This window comes from Sinocyclocheilus rhinocerous, unplaced genomic scaffold (assembly GCF_001515625.1).
Source record: "Sinocyclocheilus rhinocerous isolate Xijiao unplaced genomic scaffold, SAMN03320098_v1.1 scaffold3047, whole genome shotgun sequence".
Lineage (NCBI taxonomy): Eukaryota > Metazoa > Chordata > Actinopteri > Cypriniformes > Cyprinidae > Sinocyclocheilus > Sinocyclocheilus rhinocerous.
The window spans coordinates 198,046-203,997 of NW_015662947.1; the positions used below are offsets into that span (position 1 = coordinate 198,046).

Below are 5,952 nucleotides of genomic sequence, written 5' to 3' on the forward strand. Positions count from 1 at the left end.
ATATATATATATATATATATATTTATATAAAATTAATTTAAAAGGGTAAATTATTATGTATATTCACTAACATTCAAAAGTTTGGGGCCAGTATGATTTTTATTTATTTATTTATTTATTATTCAGCAAGGATGCATTAAATTGATCATAAGTCACAGTAAAAACTTTTATATTGTTTCAAAAGATTAAATATTTAAAATAAATGCTGTTCTTTTGAACTTTCTTTTCATCAAAAAAATCCTGAAAAAAAATTTATCATGGTTTTCACAAAAGGCAGCACAATGTTTTCAACATTGATGATAATATTTTTTTTCTTGAGCACCAAAATAGTATATTAGAACGATTTCGGCAGGATCATGTGACACTGAAGGCTGGAGTAATGATGCTGAAAATTCAGCTTTACCATCACAGGAATAAATAACATTTTAAAATATAATAAAACAATTGTTTTAAATCGTAATAATATTTCACAAAATTACTTATTAATATTTCTTATAATTACTTGTGATATCTGGTGAGCATAAGAGACCCAAAATGTTTAACGGTAGTGTATATAGTTTATCCAATGTTTAATCAGTGACCAGAAAAAAATATATATAATTGCAGTTTTTTTATGTGCAGACCTATTCTGAAAAAAAGGATCAAAACTTTTACACAATTAAAACATTTTTATAAATACTTGTATATCAGGAAAAACTGTGAGATCCTTTGCAAGAGCACTTTGAGTGAACTTTTAGAACATCGTTCTGCAATGACACATGACAAACCTGTAGGTTCAGTTCATCACTATGACTACCCTATTATCAACATTACGTCTTTATCTTCCAAGTATAAAAACAGAGACAATGGCCTCACACACGCATAATTCTGATTACTTTGAACAGTAATCAGATCCAAAACTCCTCTGACTGCAGGTTCAGCTCATGACGGAGGGTGGTTGTTTTCTCTGTATCTGTTCACTGACCCACTCTAATGCACTAAGTGCACTAAATTAGCTTGCCATTATTCTGAAATTAAAGTGGTTCTCTTTGAGAGTGAATTTTCTCAGGAGAATTTTCTCAGCAGATCACAAAGAAATATATTGTGCTGTAAAGAATATGTACACAGCATGTTATTCTGCATGTAACAGGAAGTATTAGTGTATTCTGAGAGTTCTGACATCAAACTTAGACTGCAGCTTCCTGCGATACATGATCCTGTCCTCACCTGTACAGGTGTATCAGGGTCCATCTCAAACACGGGCATCCTGTCCGTCCATGGCAGGAAGCGTCTGGAATGAGGATCTAAATAGTAGTCAAACACAGAACCCTGGACAGGAAACTTCACACTCTTCATCTCTTTGATCCACCACTGGCTGAACTCGGCCCCAACAATTATGGAGCTGAGAGATCAAAACACAACATAAACAGAGACACTCTAACACACAAAAATTATAAGTGCTATAAACATTCATATTATATATATATTCATCATGGAGGATGCATTTTAAGATGATCTTAAAGAGCTTTTTTTTAATGAACTGATATTCCTATTTTAAAAAAAAAACTATGGGTGATTTTTAGACTATGATCTCTCCTGTGACAAATAGTTTTAAGCTTAGCTTTGCTCAGATTCAGAGAAAAATGAGTATGGAAAGTATTAGCAAATAAATCAAAAATCACTTAAAATACATTTTAAACCATTTTTCTCAATTCCAGTCTTGGTGTAGTTATTGTGTTTCGCATTAGTACAAAACTAAATTTTGAGATTAAATATTTGCATTAACTGATATTCCCCCCAAAACACAACAAACACCTGATCCACCATGATGTGGCTCCATCAAAAGCCCACACACATGTGAACACAAAGTATGTCTTATAGATTTCCCATGGAGTGTCTGCCGGAATGTTCTCAGGAGTTAACAGACAATCCAACAAAGAACACAGAGTCTGAAAAAGAGAGAGACGTCAATAAAGAGTTGAAAACAACGGAAGCCTATAGGCCTATATAAATGAGAGTATCTGTGTGAATGGTACACCTGAACCATGCTGTTGTCAGTAATAGGGATGATCGTCTTAAAGGAGCTTCTCATTTTTTCTATACATCGGGGGACGTATTTGTCAAACAGTATGGGGTCAGGTGCGCTCTCTCAGTTTGTCTCTGCCTCCGAACAATCCAAGTCGTAACATACCTAGACATGGAAGAAAAAGGGGCTGTTAAGCCTAATCCATCACAAATGTGAGCCACTATGAATTAGACGGTGTATAATTTGCACAGAATGTGAATTTAGTGAATTTCTCACAGGTTCCAGCTAAGCTCCTGAGGATTGATGCACAGGATGCCAGCTCGGGACACGGTGGCAGGCGTGGCATGTTTCAGGTGGCTGATGTCAAACAGTAGTCTCATCGAGGGGGTGAGTGGGATACGTTCATTATTAGCCAGAGTAAGAACCTGCATAGACATGCACAACATAACTACATCATTGCCAATATTCAGAATTCTTTGTTTGCTGCAACAATTTTGTCAAACTGTATGTGGTACTGTTCAGTGGTGTTTAAATGTGTCAAAATGTAATTTTAGTGCTCAAGATTAATCAGCTGAATGCAAATGTCCTTATAAACACACACACAAACTGCGCAGGGTACCTTGTTGTCATCCATGACAGTGTTGAGAGACTCAATCCACATGGGGTCAATGTCTCCATCCAGAACAATCCACTTTGGCCCCCGAGTGAGAGTTACTGGCTTGATCCCGCATGAAATGTGACAATAAACCTGCCACATGAAGAGATTTACAATCTCAAAGTCTAACCGGGGAGAATGGATCTCATGTCTAAACTGTAAGTTATGTACTGTGAATTGGACAGGATCAGCTCTACAAAACACTGGATGCTGATGTACCATCTTTCCATTCGCGAGTGGCTGGATGAAAGAATCCAAACAGTTCATCATTGCTTATTGCTTTTGGATTCAGATCATTCCAGAAAGGCTTCTTTCCCATGTTGAAATAGGTTTTGTGAAGAGTTTTCAGGATCTGTTTAGGGAAAGTTATGTTTGGTTTAGGGAAATGTTATGATTATTACATAATCATCTGATCTCGATTATTATTTGTGTGATTTTTTTGTGATTATTGCACACTTTAAATTGACTAACTTTCTATTTATATTTTTGCATAAATATTTTTTGTTGTTGTTATAGATCAGATCATGTGAACAATAAATAAATAAATATTTAAATGAATATAATATATGTGACCCTGGACCACAAAACCAGTCGTAAGTCACTGGGGTATATTTGTAGCAATAGCTACAAATACATTGTATGAGTCAAAATTATTGATTTTAAATCATTAGGACATTAAGTAAAGATCATGTTCCATGAAGATATTTTGTAAATTTCCTACTGTAAATATATCAAAACTTAATTTTTGATTGGTAATATGCATTTCTAAGAACTTCATCTGTACAACTTTAAAGGCGATTTTCTCAATATTTAAGAATTTAGCACAAATAATGAATATATAACTACTGAACAATATAAATTATTTCACCCCTGTGCAATATGTTTACAAAGCCATAAAAAATAAAAAAAATAAAAACACAATAAAATAGTTGTCCACAAAACTGAAAATTAAATGATCACAATTGTTTACATGACAATTGATTATCAGGCAAAATGTCATAATCGAAAAGAGAGATATTTTAAATTATAATTATAATTATAGTACATAATACAAGTAATTAGTCGATTTATTCAAAACACCAGGGAAAGTGGACTGTGGGAAACAGGTCTGTATTCGTGTGGAGTGTGTTCCGACCTGGCTTTTTCCAGTCCCAGCATCACCAACCACAAACACTGAGTGATGAACAGATAAGAAGCTCCTCCAGCTGAGCAACCTTCAAATGTTTTTATTAAAAAGGACAATAACAATAAAATAATAGGTTAACAAGGGATCAGTGTGATAACTTTACACTGAACACAAATGATAAGGCAGTGTGCAGAGAGTTTCTTACTTTCAGAATGAATGTGTCCTCAGGTTGAAGCTTTAACTCTGGACTCGTCTGACGGACTATCCGCTCAAACTCTGCATCAGTCCGCCTTTCCACCTCCAAACCAGGGAACAAATCTCTAATCAGACCCAGGAACACAGGAACGTCTTCCGAAACGATCTTTGGCATGTTGAAATCTCTCAAAGCCTGCATCAACACCTACATGATGGAAAAGGAAGTGTCAAAACACAAGACTGCTTTATCTATAGAGCTATACATCAGCAACATAAACAAATTTCCATTACTTGATCTTCTGGCCTAGTCCGATCTGCTCTTTTGAGAGCTCCAGCAACCACCAGGACAGGTTTGACAGCACGCAGTCCCCAGTCATAGTGATCCTACAGCAGAGAATATACATGTAGTTCAAAAGCAGGCACAAACAGGACAAGTGGCACCTTAACTCTTAGCTCAGCGTACCTGTTTAGAGAGCAGCTCCTTACAGAGCCTGTAGAGGGTGATGAACTTGTTGCCCAGAATCTGAGCGCTCTGAAATCCCTCAGACATTAACATGATCTCACAGATCAGCTCCATGTCAGGAACTACCATTGCACACGGCCTGCGATACACATTCATGAACTCCTCTATACAGGGCTGATACAGCGTTTAAAAAGAGGACATCATCTGTTCTACACAACACGTGACATCAAATAAAACCGGATACCATGTGTGCTAGGTCACGAATTCTTGCCCAGCTGGTGCAAGAACAGCTTAAATCTGTCATGTTATATTCATGCATTTTAGTCCATTTTACTCTGACTAAAATGCCGGTCAAACTAACACTTTAGTTTTAGTTTAGTTATAACATTAATTGATAATTATAATATTAACAACATTCCAAAAAAAATCATTTATTAATTATATTTGTTTAGATTGTTTAGTATGTTGCAGATTGTGTGTGTGTAAACAAAAAAATACTTTAAATAGTTATAGTTTTAAATTTTAATCATATTTTACAATATTACTGTTCCCACTATACTTTTGATCAAATCAAATAAATGCGCCTTGGTGGGCATGAGAGACTTTTTCAAAAAAATTAAAATAAAAAATCTCCCAAACTTGAGCACACATTTATTATATATACATTAAAAAATAACGTAAATGCAATATCTGTTTATTCACTTACATGTATGTATTTTGTATTTTTTCTGTATATACATGATGTGTGTATATATCTTTATTAAATCTGTATTTATCTTTATCGATGACTAAAAAAAAATATTGTCAAACATTTTTTCACTACATAAACACATTTTAGCTAATGCCTTTGCTGGTTAAAAAAATATAAATAAAATGATTAACAAAAAACATCTTTATTTGAATCAAGCTGCACCTGAAAAGTGCTTTGAGGTTCTCCGGCAGCTCAGTTTGTCCAGCATATACAGGGTTCATTGTGATGAAGATCCCAACAGAGGGTTTCAAGCTAATCTCTTCCTCTAGGAACAGAAACCTGCAGGGGACAATAGTTAAAACATGCCTATATAATTCATATGAACCATTCAGATTATCTAAAAATGAAAGAAACCTTACCTCTTCCTCTTGTTGCGAATGGCATCCTGTATGGTCTTCACCTGTACTGCCAACGCTGACAGCACTTCCACAGCTATTCGGTTAAATTAATCAAAGCAGCCCCAAGCTCCAGTTTGTGCCGGACCTTTAAAGATGTTCCCTATAGACTGAACGATGAAACAAGTGAGGCAAACACAATAGGCCTATTCTAATTTGTTTAAAAAACAATTATGATTATTTACATACTTTTAGTTTATAAAATGTAATAATAATTATATAATGACTTTTCATTCATCTGAGACAAAGGTAAAACAATAAAATCTACATAAAGGTAATTTTAAAAAAGGACCATGTGACGAGAGGGCCGGGGCCGAGAGCCGTGGGAACGGAGCGAGGCCAGAGGAGTAAATGCTTATGCG

General features: G+C 35.1%; 1 pseudogene; it reads right to left on the bottom strand.

Moving 5' to 3' along the window:
* LOC107728518 (dynein heavy chain 11, axonemal-like) overlaps nt 1-5,952 on the bottom strand; it is a 58,640-nt pseudogene that overhangs the window by 36,777 nt on the left and 15,911 nt on the right.